Genomic DNA, 15,697 nt, shown 5'->3' on the forward strand with positions numbered 1-15,697 from the left:
ATGAATGTGGAGGAAGCAAGAGAAGTAGCAACGTGGTGGATTATGCTTTTATGTTCCATACCCTCTCCGGTTGGTTGGGGAGGCCTGTGCCCAGCAGTGGGATTCATAACGCTGTTTATGTTATGTATTATATTCGTCTTTTCACCCGACTGAGGCGAAGCAAAAAGAAGGGTTATGTGTTTGACCGCTATGTATACAGATTGTTATTGACATCGTAACGAATTCTGAGTCGTTTTCCATAGTCGGGTTTAAGTTTATAAATTTATATTTTTATCTTGTATAAAGTACGAATTGATGTAAATTAAATACCATAGTCTTATTGATATAACTAAATAAAAATTTAACGAATTTATAATCATTTATGATGATGATGATAAAAAATCATTCTTTCGCCATCCAAAACTATAACCATCTTCGAAGGTTAAACCAAACCAAGACAATAATTCTCAAAGACGAAGGCACGTCAATTCGTTAGTATATTAACAGACGGACTGACAAACAATCCGCTCAGAATATAACAACGCTCTTCTACTTATGTGAAGTTCAGGTTAAAAACTAACCTAACCTAATCGGAGCAAGAAGAAACTATTCTTCTTATTGTGTGGGTTGTGAAGTGGAATACCAACCCCATGAACCCTGGTGTCAGGGTTATTACTGAGCCGCCAAAGGCCCCTGACATGACTCATGTCAAATATCCGAAGGTCCTGGGTTCGAATGTCGGTCAGGACGTTTGGTTAGGACATTACAGGCTGATCACCTGATTGTCCGAAAGTAAGACGATCCGTGCTACAGAAGGCACGTTAAGCCGTTAGTCCCGGTTACTACTTACTGATGTGTGTACGTAGTCGTTACACCAAATAGATATACAATGGCCCACACAAATTGTGATAAGGCCGCCAGATTATAAGTACTGTACCTTTCGTCCGTGTGTGTAAAACTTGTTTTGTATGTTGTGTGCAATAAACTATATTTGTATTTGTATTTGTATGAGCCATGTCAGGGGTCTTTGGCGGCTCAATAGTAACCCTGAGACCAGGGTTGATAATCCACCTCACAACCCACACAATAAGAAGAAGAATACATTCTTCTTGCTCCGATTTGGTAGTATTTTTAACATGAACTTCCAACGAGGTGGATTACCAACCTCATCAACCCACACGACAGAAGATCAGATGCTGTTTTCACTAAAAATATAATATTCCATACGCTTGGACCCACGTCTGTAATTCATTAAAATGCCAGTGGTGGTGAATATTGTGACAAATGTGAAGTCTAAAAATAATGAGATAAAAAAATATAAAAAATAAAATGGCGTGACATGTTGAAGAGAGAAGACATACGATCGTCACCGCGTCGTTACGTCATCGCAATGGATTATCTTTTGAACTGATGATGATGATGATGATGTAATCCAGCCGATTTAGGCTGTGGCGACTGCTTCAACTCCGACGTTCATGCTTATATACCTACCCAATCTTATTGGAAAAGATCTTCGCACCCACCGGGCATGTGAGCACACAATTTAATTAATCTTTTGAACAAAGCAATGACAAATGATTGCAATTAAATTACAATATTTATCATACAAAACGTCACCATTACCGCTCGGGAGTCGTAACCGACGCACAATGCATCGTAGGGCACTCTTAACCAAAACTGCTTCAGTGGTTGAGCGTTAGGCCCACGTTCTAACTCTGAACCCGGGCCCAGGCCGATCACCCGATTGTCCGAAAGTAATATCATCCGCGCTTCATGATTATCTAGATACGCAATATCATTAGAATATACACGGCCTCCGTGGTCCAGTTGTTGAACATTGGGCTCACGATCCGGAGGCCCCGGGTTCGAATCCCGGTGGGGACATATCACAAAAATCCCTTTGTGATTCTTAGTTTGGTTAGGAAATTACAGGCTGATCACCAGATTGTCCGAAAGTAAGATGATCCGTGATTCGGAAGGCACGTTAAGCCGTTGGTCCCGGTTACTACTTGCTGATGTAAGTACGTAGTCGCTACATGAGTCATGTCAGGGGCCTATGGCGGCTTAATAATTACACTGCCACTAGAGATGATGAGTTTTATAATCAACATCATCATGCACACGATAGAAGAAGATTCTTAGCCAAGACTATGTATATTCTAAAACCGTGGGGGAACTCATTTTGACAAAGATAATTATTTTGAAATACTGCACTCTAAGAACAAATGAGACTTAATAATTTCTACCACCACTGCATTATCCAGATCTCGAATGCGTTGCACAAATATTTATTTGAACCGCAAATTATTGCTAACTTTAAATTGATGATGTAAATATTGTTATTATCGCACTATAGGTATTCGAACCATAAACTATTTAGTAACGATATAAATTAAAAGTCTTAATACGTTCAGAAACTAGTATAAATTATACTATACTTAAGTATATAAAATCATAAATAGTCTCATGCATCATATCTACTCATCTTTCTAAGAAGTATAAATCAAACTCATAACCCTAATTTTTGTTACGCCTCAGTCGGATAATTAATGCTTTGAAACCAATCCTATCTGTTGTTGGCAACACAAGTATAAAATATTTATAAGAATATTTTTACATGGCAATATTGCACCGGATTGAATGGCCGACGCCTCCCGTGAAAGTGTATTTAACAATTATAAAAATATAAATAAATAGTGACAAGGAACAAACTGGTATTTTGCACTTGGAAGTAGAACCCTCGACCTCTCACCATCTACTACTACCATCCACCATTTAGTCCACACAAACAAGAGCCGAACACTGTCAATGAATGTGTGGGCCTAGTGAAATTGTGCTTGTTTTTTCAGACACTAACTGAATTTGACAGTTCGAAGCTAGCTGTCTCGTTCTTGCACGTATCGTAAGAAGAGGACGACAACATTTTTACAGCCGTCAGAATAAAATAAAATATGGCCACCGAAATCAACACCTATACCTAAGGGATAACGGCAGGTTTAGTAACCTACTCAGGTCATCTTGCCATGGACCTCTGAGCAGCCCAATTGTGAATATAGTCGTGAGCTTACGTTATGTTGGGCAACGACACGAAACCGTACGACCCGAGACCTCATACGACATCCTAAAAATAAACCTTGTCTCAAATTTTCTAACGAGATTTTATTAATTTGATCAAATAAAATATTGCTCTCGGATGTATAAACATTTCAAACTTTAATAATGGCTGACTTCTGCGGATGTTCCAGCAATTCGAGGAATGAGATCGCTGGAATACAACGTCGGATTGACGGAATTATGAACATTAATTTGTTAGAATTCCAGAACGAAGTATTGAAATAACATTCTATTTATTTGTTGGGCGAATTTGACATTCCGCAGCAGGGCCAGAAGACTTAATGAAATGTCTACTCTGTAAATTTTGCGTCTGTATGTAACCTATTCTGTATAGGGCCAGTTTTCCTTTGGCGGGTTGGAACATGATCTTTCATATCTTCAGGTTAGGAAAGCGGACCCTGTGGCAAAGGAATACCTAACGCTCGAAAGATGATGGAGGTAAGGAGGTTGATTTTCCAAAAACTGCCTCAGTCCTAAACAGTTTCACTTCAGCGGATGAATAGAATATAACAAGTATGCAAATGAGAAAATTCTCAGATACGAATTGAATTCTAGCTGTCGTTAGTAAAATCTATATGGAAATAAAAACTACGCAATTGGATATTGCATCTCGTTAAAATTAAAGAGTTGCCACTGAAAAGATTTTAATTTTAAACTCGAAATGTTTCGTCCATTTTAAACTACAATACAAAATAACTGCGTTATTTTTTAAATAAACGCTTTTATTATACAGGATGTAGTGATGCCGTAACAAATAATCATGGGGATGATTTTGATTTGATATCAAGTGGAATTTCTGGTCAGGACAATCATGAAAATTTAGAGTATTTTTCACATTATTTTCAGTTCCATACTTTTGCAACGGAAAATTCCACTTTATGTCAACTCAGAATCATGGTCTGAATCAACAAAAAAGTGGCTGTGACATACGGACGGACACACAGACAGACAGACACATGACGAATGTATAAGAGTTCCGTACGCACGGGCTACGGAACCGGCCCGTGCGGTAGGGGAAGGCCGGGCATAGTGGATACCTTAAGGTATTTAAGGTTATAGCAGAAAAGGTTTACAATACAAAAACAAAATAATTATCACAAATCAATCTTTATTTATTGCTCTTACAAATACGAACATCAGTAACCAAGAATATTAAAACAATAATCAACTGCAGTTAAAATAAAAAAAAGTACGATTGTATTCGCTTTGCCCGGTACCCCGGGTAAAGCGGTTACAGCACTTGGGCAAAGTGAATACCCATAATCAGACTCTGAAAATATAGAAATAACTTTGATTAACTGAAACAAATAACTTTTATTGGCCATAAAATTATAAAATTAAGATTGGCAATTGTCACAGGTATACCCTTATGTGCCATCAAAAGCAGAACAATTTTCGTGACACCATTGTTGACAAATGTCACATCGAATCCAATTTTCAATTAGTTTACCATCTTCTTTTATATATATTTTCCTAATCTTCGGTGAAAAGTTTTTTTTATATTTATTCATCATCTGAAACAAGTAAAAGACCTTTTTAGATAATAAGCCATCAGTGGATATGGTATCCACTTTGCCCTAGTCACTTTGCCCCACTAGGTAAGTTTTGAGCTTAACACATTTCATGCAAAAACTAATAATTCTGACTTTCTGTTAAATATACCATAAAAACCTACTTTGGTATGCTACTGAATTAAGACATTCCTAAGAATCAAGAACTAGTAATATAGGAGAATTAATCAATGTACTTACCGCTTAAAATCCATCTTTTATTTACGAAAACACAAATCTCCACTCCGCGGAAGGGACACGACGCGGCCTCTCGCTTCTATGTTTGCAGCGTATTAATCCAAGATGGCCCGACGTAACAGTAGTGGTGTGTTGAATTAACATCTAATATTTTAGGAGTAGTGGGGAGTATTCGCTTTGCCCGGGGTATTCACTTTGCCCAGCCTTCCCCTACGGGCACAGGGTGCTGGGGGCTACGGAACCCCGACAAAAAGGCAATTTTTCTTCATTACTGTTTCATATCGTTATTAAAATTATTATTGCACTTTCGCTCGCCGCGGGTATTACTCATTAATTTTAGCAGTAACCTACCTAAAAGCTTCATACTTTTTAAGCAAAATTAATCTGAAAAAGTTTCGAGATTTTAAAATTCGAAAATTCTAAATTCAAAGCTATTTATTTTAAAATTAAATTACTTAACAGACTTATAAGTTTTTGAACGTCAAATTAAATTAAATTATATCTAAATAACTAAACCAACCATAACTTAAATTTAATGTAATTTAATTTGGAGTTTATATCAAGATGGAACGTTCAAAGTTATAAATGTATGTTAATTTTAAGGCAATTTATTTATTTAACTATAATTTATTAAATGTAATGAATTGTATGGGCCTAATTGCCTGAATAAAGAATTTGAATTATTATTATTATTATAAATACAGTGCAGTGATGGGAATTTTTAATTTAAGAAGTCACCTTAAGGTGCGTTGTATTCTTCATCTTAAATATAACAACCCAAAAAGCTTCCCACCTGTGACCCCGAAGGGGTAGACAGAATAGTAAACAAGAAAACGTTTCGTTTAGGTATAGTAAACGAAACGAGTTAAAGAAACAAACAGATTGTATAGTAATTACGTACATAAAGATGGTTCTTTATCATGAAATATACCCACTCCTCACTGGACCCCACATGAGAATTCAGTGGTTTAGAAGCCTAGCCGTGTGTTAATGACAGCCTCCTTGATCGTCCTAAGTTTTTTTTTTATATATATAAGTACTTGTCATTTCGTCGCTGATTTCGCGAACTGACGTATCTGCAATCTTTGGCGAAACTATTTTGCACCTTTTGCAGTTGTCAATAAGACACAAATCACTTTAGCGAAAAACTACAGATACGTCAGTTAAAAAAGTCAGCCACGATTTTCTTCAGTAAATTCTATTGTTTTTTTTAAATTTCAGTTTTTGTTCAATATAAAAATCAGCACATTATGTTTTTTGCTTTCTCGATCATTTCATTATGTATACACTCTGAACACCGTGATTCGAACCCGCGACACCACAACCACGACGTAACTCTCGCGTGCTCCGAACAGCGATATCGGGGACTCATCATATTCATTCATCTTTGGAAGCAAATATAATTCCATTAGTCTCCGCTTACCCCGCTAGCAAATAGGCGTGAGTTTATGTACTGCAAATTATCTTTATTTAAAGTAAAGTAAAGTAAAAGTCACCCGGAGTCGAAGTCGTAGTCGAAGTAAGTAGCCGTTGGTCCCGGCTATTAGCCATAAAAACACCTCCACCAATCCGCAGTGGAGCAGCGTGGTGTAGTATGCTCCATACCCCCTCCGGTTGATTGAGGGGAGGCCTGTGCCCAACAGTGGGACGTATATAGGCTGTTTATGTATATGTACATGTAAAGTAAAAGTAAAAAATATTTACCTTAATAAAGTAAAATTAACACAAGTTAATAGCGGGCCCAGCACTAGGGTTTCCACTGTATCACAGTAGCCGTATGATAAAACTTTTTGCATAAAGATTACTTACATAATTACAATTACAACTGTAAATACTGTTTTCTGGCAAATAAATTATTCTTATTCTTTTAAAATAACTTACTATTCCATCCTTTGTTCACGGTTTACCAGGAATAGTCAAACCGAATACAGAAGAATACAATTTAATTGGTAACACAGTCACACATTCACGAACGCCTCATCCGCTTAAAACTACTGCAGCTCACAACCTGTAGGTATACCCATGCTAGAGGTACTATTCCTACCTCATTAGAGTTTGCGCGTGTTTATATAAATCGTAGTTCTAGTTTTCAATCATTTCTGAGTAAACCGTTATGCTCATGATCGGAAATAAGATGTTACAGTACGAAGTAGCTGTAAAATGAACTCGTTTGAAACATCAAAGTAACGCTTGAGGCGGTTTATCATTGCGGAAATGTGGAAATTGAGTTACTAAGTATACTAATGTATCATTAATCATATTTATTTATCATGAACTAGCGACCCGCCCCGGCTTCGCTTTGGTACAATGCTGAGGAAAAAATGAAATTATTTATGACATCACATTAAATACCTCAAAAATAACAGTATTTCTCCACTATTTAATGGATGTTATTATACATATAAACCTTCTTCTTGGATCACTCTATCTATTAAAAAAAACGCATCAAAATCCGCTGCGTAGTTTTAAAACTATGGATCTACCTACTCCACTCCAATCTCATCAGTCATCCCGTGATCATGGCACTTGCAACTGTGTCGCAATATCGGGAGTCTCATATCCCCATTTTAAACGCGGTAAGAACCCGTTATTATGTCTTTTAAGTAGTTTTAAAGATTTAAGCGTACATAGGGATATAGGGACAGAAAAAGCGATTTTGGTTTATACTATGTAGTGATATATAAATATGCGTCTGTGGTACTTACCACAGACATAAAATTTAATGTATAATATATTATTAGATACATAAAATCACGCCTATTTCCCGTTGGGGTAGGCAGAAATCACGGAATTCTATTTATTACGATCCTAATGTGTGACACTTGTATACACTTGTATAAAGGACTTTTTGGCGTGACTAATTTTAATTATTTGCGTCTTTTATGAGAGTGGAAGAAGCCAGTCACACATTAGGATCGTAATAAATAGAATTCCGTGATCTCTGCCTACCTCAACGGGAAATCTAGCGTGGCCCACATGGAAGTCTTTAAATAGGCTCCGGACACAGGTTGGCCGCTGCAAGGATAATCTCTGCAGGTGGGGATACCTGGTTGATGGTTGCGATGATTGCGAGTGTGGAGTATCACCACAAACTATGGCTCACCTTTTGTGCTGTCCTAAGTGCCCTAACACCTGCACTATTGAAGACCTGTACGAAGCCACTGACAATGCCGTAAGCGTGGCCAATTATTGGTCAGCAAAAATTTAGCTTCGATCGCCATCGACTCGCAAAGAAGAAGAAGAACGGGAAATAAGCGTGATTTTATGTATCTAATAATTGTATAATTGCCTGAAGGTGTCCAGTCGGGCGCGAGTCTCGGCGTAGGACGTTGTTATGTGAGAGGGAGGATCCTATTTGGAACCATAGTGGACCAATAAGCGCTGAATGAGAGAAAACGACAACCACGCCGGCGGGGTCGTTATCGGGGTCTTGAAATCTTTGTAGTCGCCAGCTGATTAGCCGCCTCCGTGACAAGAGTATTCAGATAGTCAAGATCATATTAAGTCCTTCGGGCGCCGATATTTTTATAGTATAAGGACAATGACCTTTGCAATTATGGACACCGAACTACGCAATCCCTCTATAGGTTTCTACGACACGCCCTGGAAGATTAAGCATTTAACCTCGTAAGTTCCAGATGTTTAAAAAAAGACGACCTATTTCGATGAAATCAAAAGACACTTCCCTAAATCATAGCCTAAGTATCAATCACCTCAGAATTGAAAATTGATTGATTACAATCACGATTCAACTCTATAATCCGTTGGTAATCCAATGATCCCAACCGTCAGAAATCAATGACTGACATAGATCTTCATCTGTCACTGGATGTCTGTTGGCTAATGACTCGGGAGCTCGGAACTTTACACCGCCATAGATATGCCGCACTGGAATGTTAACACGGGATCCGAACCTAATAATAGCATTTGGTACAGTTACATTCAGACAGTTAGCCAGGTATACATAAGCTAAAGCATTAAATGATTTATTTCTCATAACTCTTTCACACGATGCGCAATCGCTATTAAATATTGATGTTTTAATATCAAAAGATGAACAGTATGATAACAGATTATGTATCAGCATAGAATAAAGAATAATACTCTTACGTATCGGAGCTAGATTTACCTCACCCCCCAATGGGAGTCAACGAAGGACGTAAGGCTGTAGACAGACGGACCCCATTTCAACTGCAATCCGACTGACTGCCAAATTGCAGTTCCGATGCAGTTTGAATGCACTCATGCTCCTACTGTGCAGCACGACTGCACGCCGACTGCAATTGAACTGCAATCGGACTCCCCGTTTGGTTTGCAATTCTATTGCAGTCGTTTCAACTGCATTCAAACTGCACCTGAACTGCAATTTGCGGTTGGATTGCAGTTGAAATGTGGTCCGTCTGTCTAGAGCCTAATATACGCTCCCGACGACCCGATTACTCTAGCCATAGAGGCAGCCAATCAGCTCGCGACAACAAACACTTCAAGACCCCGATACCGACCCCGCCGGCGTGGTCGACGACTTCCCTCAATCAGCGCTTATCGCTATCGACCCACTAGGGTCGATTAATTCTTTCAAATATTTTTCCTCTCAGACGACGCCCTGAGCCGAGGTTCGCCCCCAACTGGGCACCCTCAGGCCTGTTGTCTTAAACGTTGTACCGGGTGAGAGCCCTCAGCGCTCCCCATTTGTCCGGCCAAGTAATTGATGCCATCTGCGGCAAATCTACAATAAGCCACGTCTAAAAAAAAACACGGTAAGGCGGCACACGGTATGAATGAGGTTTTTTTACCAGCCCGTGCAGAGAAATAAAAGAAGAGATAGGGCTATTTTAAACTTCCACACCACTAATAATTTTATGTAATTTTATAATTTTATGTACTTAACCACCTATCTCTAAGTTTTATTGCGATAGTTTTAGTTTTCGTTTGATTTTTTCATACCATTTAAACGTTGTTGTGTTGTATTAGACGATTCATGTTTTTTCTTTTTTAAATTTTATTTTCAACTAGCTTTTGCCCGCGACTTCGTCCGCGTGGCGTGTTATATAAGAGAGAGATCTTTGTGTGTGTGGGAGTGCATATCAAATTTCAAGCATCTAACTTATGCAGTTTAGATTTTTTCATACAATTTTTTTCCCAATAACTCCCATTTTTCAAAATACAGCCAAAAATAAACTTTATATTTACTAAGGTATGCATGCATGCTAGATTGAATCAATTGACTGAATTGATTTTTTTTAATTGATTGTTCATTGAGTTTTAATTTTAATACACACTTCCTCTCTTCCCTTCAACGTTGCTGTGCCCTACAGGGTCCATGTTTTAGTTCCTATGCCTATGTAACACCCCATTGTACTACATGGAATGCAATAAATAATTTAATTGAATTGAATTGAAAACATCTATCTTACGCGGTTTCGATTTTTTCATACAAATGTTTTTTTCCCGCTAATTCCCGTTTCCGTGGGAATTTTGCAATATCCTGTTGCAAATAAGGTTTAAGTTAACTAAGGTACCTGCATGCCAAATTTCAAGCGTCTAACTTAAGCGGTTTAGATTTTTCATACAAAAGGATTTTCCCGCTAATTTCCGTTCCCGTGGGAATTCCGGGAATTCCTTTCTTAGTGCACCTCTACGGTACCTAAGCTATGTCCCTTCCAAATTTCAAATGCCTACATTTAGCCGTTCAGGCTATGCGTTGATATGTCAGTCACTGAGTCAGTCAGTTTCTCCTTTTATTTAGATTTGATTTTTTCATACAAATGTTTTTTCCCGCTAACTACCGTTCCCGTGGGAATTTTGTAATATCCTGTTGCAACTAAGCTTTAAGTTTACTAAAGTACCTGCATGCCAAATTTCAAACGTCTAACTTGAGTGGTTTAGATTTTTCATACAAAAGGATTTTCCCGCTAATTCCCGTTCCCGTGGGAATTTCGGGAATTCCTTTCTTAGTACACCTCTACGGTGTCTAAGGTACCTGCGTGCCAAATTTTAAACATCTTACTTGAATGGTTTAGATTTTTCATACAAAAGGATTTTCCCGTTAATTCCCGTTCCCGTGGGAATTTCGGGAATTCCTTTCTTAGTGCACCTCCACGGTACCTAAGGTACCTGCATGACAAATTTCAAACGTCTAACTTGAGTGGTTTAGATTTTTCATACAAAAGGATTTTCCCGCTAATTCCCGTTCTCGTGAGAATTTCGGGAATTCCTTTCTTAGTGCACCTCCACGGTACCTAAGGTATCTGCATGCTAAATTTCAAATGTCTAACTTGAGTGGTTTAGATTTTTCATACAAAAGGTATTTCCCGCTAATTCCCGTTCCCGTGAGAATTTTGAGAATTCCTTTCTTAGTGCACCTCTACGGTACCTATGGTACCTGCATGCCAAATTTCAAACGTCTAACTTGAGTGGTTTAGATTTTTCATACAAAAGGATTTTCCCGCTAATTCCCGTTCCCGTGGAAATTTCGGGAATTCCTTTCTTAGTACACCTCTACGGTATCTAAGGTACCTGCATGACAAATTTCAAACATCTAACTTGAATGGTTTAGATTTTTCATACAAAAATATTTTTCCGCTAATTCCCGTTCCCGTGGGAATTTCGGGAATTCCTTTCTTAGTGCACCTCTACGTTATCTAAGGTTCCTGCATGCCAAATTTCAAAAGTCTAACTTGAGTGGTTTAGATTTTTCATACAAAAGGATTTTCCCGCTAATTCCCGTTCCCGTAGGAATTTCGGGAATTCCTTTCTTAGTGCACCTCTACGGTATCTAAGGTACCTGCATGCCAAATTTCAAACGTCTAACTTGAGTGGTTTAGATTTTTCATACAAAAGGATTTCCCTTCACTACTCTGCTCCTATTGATTGTAGCGTGATGAAAAGTATACTATGACCTGTCCAGGAGTGTGAAGAATAATTGTACCAAGTTTCATTAAAATCCGTCCAGTAGTTTTTGTTTCTATAAGGAACATACAGACAGACAGACAGACAGACAGACAGACAGACAGACAAAAATTTTACTGATTGCATTTTTGGCATCAGTATCGATCACTTATCACCCCCTGATAGTTATTTTGAAAAAATATTTAATGTACAGAATTGACCTCTCTACAGATTTATTATAAGTATAGATTAAGTATTGTTCTTTTAAGCTAATTTTAGTTTATACTTTTTATTATCAGTGTTGTGTGCGTCTATAATTGGCAGGCATACTGGAACTTTTTCCTATGTGTATTTTATATTGTGTGTTTGTATATGTACTGCTGTTGATGTACCATAATAAATAAATAAAGAAATAAACTTGACGGAAGAACAAGTCGGGCAGACAAAATTCTGCGTTTCGGCCTATATCGTCGCTGACGTCGCTAACTGACGTATCTGATTTCATGGCGAATTTGCACCTTTTGCTATTGTTGTTGACACAAATTATTTTAGCAAAAAATTGCAGATGCGTCAGTTTGCAAAGTCACCCACGATATGAGAAGCTTTTCGGTTCTGTGTTCCGCATATGATCCTCTCTTCTGTTCTGTGTGCAGAGATTTTGCTGTCCAATTTTCTAATTAATAATTCCGTCAAACAAATATTATAAGTAATTTATAAATCCGTCTTTGCCTTAGCTTAGTTTGTATTAAAATTTAAATATTGACATTTTGTTAGGGTAATGTGCCCAAACTGTGGGCGGTCCTTAAAAAACTTAGGCCGAATAAGATAGATACAAATTACATTTTGTCAATTTTTTATTTTCTTAATCCGTCTTCTAAAAAAATCTTCATGAAGCTTTTAAACGTAAAAAGCTTTGGTTATTCTTTTTATCTCCTTAACGTGATCCCTAGAAAGCATTTTACGTAATTAAATTATACTCGTTAAGCGGGCGGGTGTAGGCCAAAATTAGGAAAATTGATGTGTTTATAACATTTTATTTTTATCACATGTATTACCTACTAATAATATAAATCTGAAAGTGAGTGCGTTTGTGAGGACTCATTCCCTTATCACCATAAGGTTCATCATATCCATCTTTGGAATTCGTATCAACAGTGGCTGCAAGTTGTCTTTGATTACTTGTGGCTCTGCCCACCCCATTAGGGATTACGGGCGTGAGTTTATGTATGTATGTATGAGTGCGTTTGTTATTTTTTTGTATGTATCCCATATCCGGCCAAATACCGTCGCCTTATTGTGAAAACCGTCCCTATATGAAAAATTACATCATAATTTGATTTAAATGTAAATGACAGAAATGCGAATGAAAGTGTCATTAGTGTGGAAGAAATCATGAAAGGTTTAAAAAGTATGAAGGTTGGAAAGGCTGCAGGATATGATAGGATTTCACCGGAGATGCTGAAATACGGCGGGGGCACGGTGGTGAGCAGGCTGTACTTGCTCTTTAATAATTGCTGGGCGTCCGGTCTTGTGCCAAGTAATTGGTGTAGGGCGGTGATTGTGCCGTTGTTTAAGGGTACATACTTATTTTTTTAACTTTAATTTTCACAGTCTATCCCGCTACGCTTTTTATTTCCTATACCTTAGCAATAAGGGCGCCTGTTGTACTTGTTACGTAACCGGTACCTTCGCCCGCCTGCTCACACCCATACGCCGTGACCAGCGTCGTTCCACGAGTTCAAGTCAGCGTAATTAATGGAACAGCCAGCCTGCTGAGCCAGCGCCCGAACGCGATGCGCTGACGTCAATCACGCCACCAAATTGTGACCTCGATTTAGCCATAATGTAAAATAGTTTTTAAGTAAAATTCAGTGTAGTCCTGACTTCGGACTCATTCGCACCTAGGTTAGTTAGGTTTAGCTGTAAATTTAAAATATAATTTCATTCTAAGTGATTCTAGTTTCTCTTCTTCACCCTCCGTCTGTCGCTCACTTAATTTACTACCTAACTAATTGTAATGGTTTATTTTTAATGTTTCTTTTAAATTCAATAAAGAGTTTTTGTATTGATTCAACAAAAACCTTGATTTTTTTCAATGAATTTCATTCCCAGTAAAAATTGAATCCACAAATGTTTGCTTGGATTAAGACTAACTTGTCTATTGCGTGGTTCTGTTAAAAAGAATCACATCTTAATTTGGTTTTTCAAAAGTCGTTTACATGATTTTCTCTACTTATAAAGCGACGGTATTCGGCAAATATACTAGAAGACACATAAAAAAGCCTAATATGTCTACTCAACCGATAATAAGGTACAATTTTTCATAGGTAAGAACATCCCAGAGTCGGTTAGATAAAAAAGCTACTATAACACAGACGAAGTCATGGTTAGCCAGCTAGTGAATTCATAAAGGAATGTTATGATATGAGACTTTAGTTGAAAGCTTTTATTTCAAAATAAATTATGTTGTCGTTTTATCTTTACTTTGAACGTCACATTAGAGGCTAATATCAGAGGTTACGCGATGTTTGAATAACAAAGATTCTAATTTAAAAAAATACGTTATTTTTATGTCATTTCTATATCTGATTTAAAAAAATAAGTACCACTTCTCACTAAAACATCATAGAAGTGAAGCTACAAGGAAAAAAAGGAAGAGAAGACCAAGAAGAGCTGGCTTAGGGGACATCTCGTCCCAGTCTTAAACTGGGCCCAGGGACGAGTTTGCCCTTTTATAATTTGATAATGGGTAACTGGGCCCACTATGATTCAGTTGTTGAGACGATTACACCATTGATTATTTTTTAGGGGTTTCTTGGGCCCTACGTGATGCTGCTACATGGAACAGATTTAAAAGAAGGCGAACGTCGTGTCTTATAAGGAAGTGTAAGAATTGGCCTTTGATAGACAAGAATGGAGAATGCTACGCCGACAAGGACGTGGGTCTTAATGTAATGATCTTCTTCTTCTATCGTGTGGGTTGTGAGGTCAATTACCAACCTCATCAACCCTAATTTCAAGGTTATTATTGATCCGCGAAAGGCCCCTGACGTGGCTCATGTAACGATTACTCACTTACACCAGTAAGTAGTAACCGGGACGACCTGCTTAACGTGCCTTCCGAATCACGGATCATCTTACTTTCGGACAATCAGGTGATCAACTTGAATTGTCCTAACCAATTACAAACAAATTTTTGTAATATGTCCCCACCAGGATGACACCCATAATAACCCTGACACCAGGGTTGATGTTAATGTTTGTTGTTTCTTGTTTGTTTCTTGGTAATTCACATCACAACCCACACGATAGAAGAAGATATAATACTACCCATTTTTCTAAAAATACTCAACTTTATTCTTCTGAAATAGCTATTTTATTCGAGAAAACTTTATCTTAATACTATATTTTTTTATGTAAATTAGTTTTCAAGTGAACATTAAAATATGCCTAAGCCTAAGCACTAAATTTTAATAATTATTAGTTTTAAATTAGATTTTAGTTACTAAGTAAGTAAGTACTACGAAGCACTTATTTATATAACGTATTTAGTTTATGTGTCTTGGCAGTTAGTTGCCAAGCTGTGATAAATTCTGCTCTTCCAATTTTGTTTAGGTATAATTAAAATAAACAGGGTAACAAACACTAAAATATTCATGAATTTTCCGACAGGAAATTCCACTTGATATCAACTCAGAATCATGGTCTGAATCATCCCGCTCAATATTCGTTACGTTGTCACTAACACCCATCGGAACTTGTATGGCTACCTGACAAAGAGTGGCCCCAAGACACCTACAGTCTATTATAAACACCTAACCATCTCATCCAACTCGCACGCTTATCAACTCATGCGCACGATGTACCTACTCAGATGACGTTAAAATCACAGCGCGGAGATCAGACACGACTGAACATAAAGCCGGCGTTACGTGTGACTTTGATGAGTGACGTCACTTGCGCCCACG

The 15,697-nt window shown here is 37.7% G+C and overlaps 1 protein-coding gene across 1 annotated transcript in view; it reads right to left on the reverse strand.

The window, feature by feature from the left end:
- LOC126375893 (potassium channel subfamily K member 15-like) overlaps positions 1–15,697 on the reverse strand; it is a 49,846-nt gene that overhangs the window by 23,903 nt on the left and 10,246 nt on the right. The window lies entirely within an intron of this gene.

This window comes from Pectinophora gossypiella, chromosome 20 (genome assembly GCF_024362695.1).
Source record: "Pectinophora gossypiella chromosome 20, ilPecGoss1.1, whole genome shotgun sequence".
Taxonomy (NCBI): domain Eukaryota; kingdom Metazoa; phylum Arthropoda; class Insecta; order Lepidoptera; family Gelechiidae; genus Pectinophora; species Pectinophora gossypiella.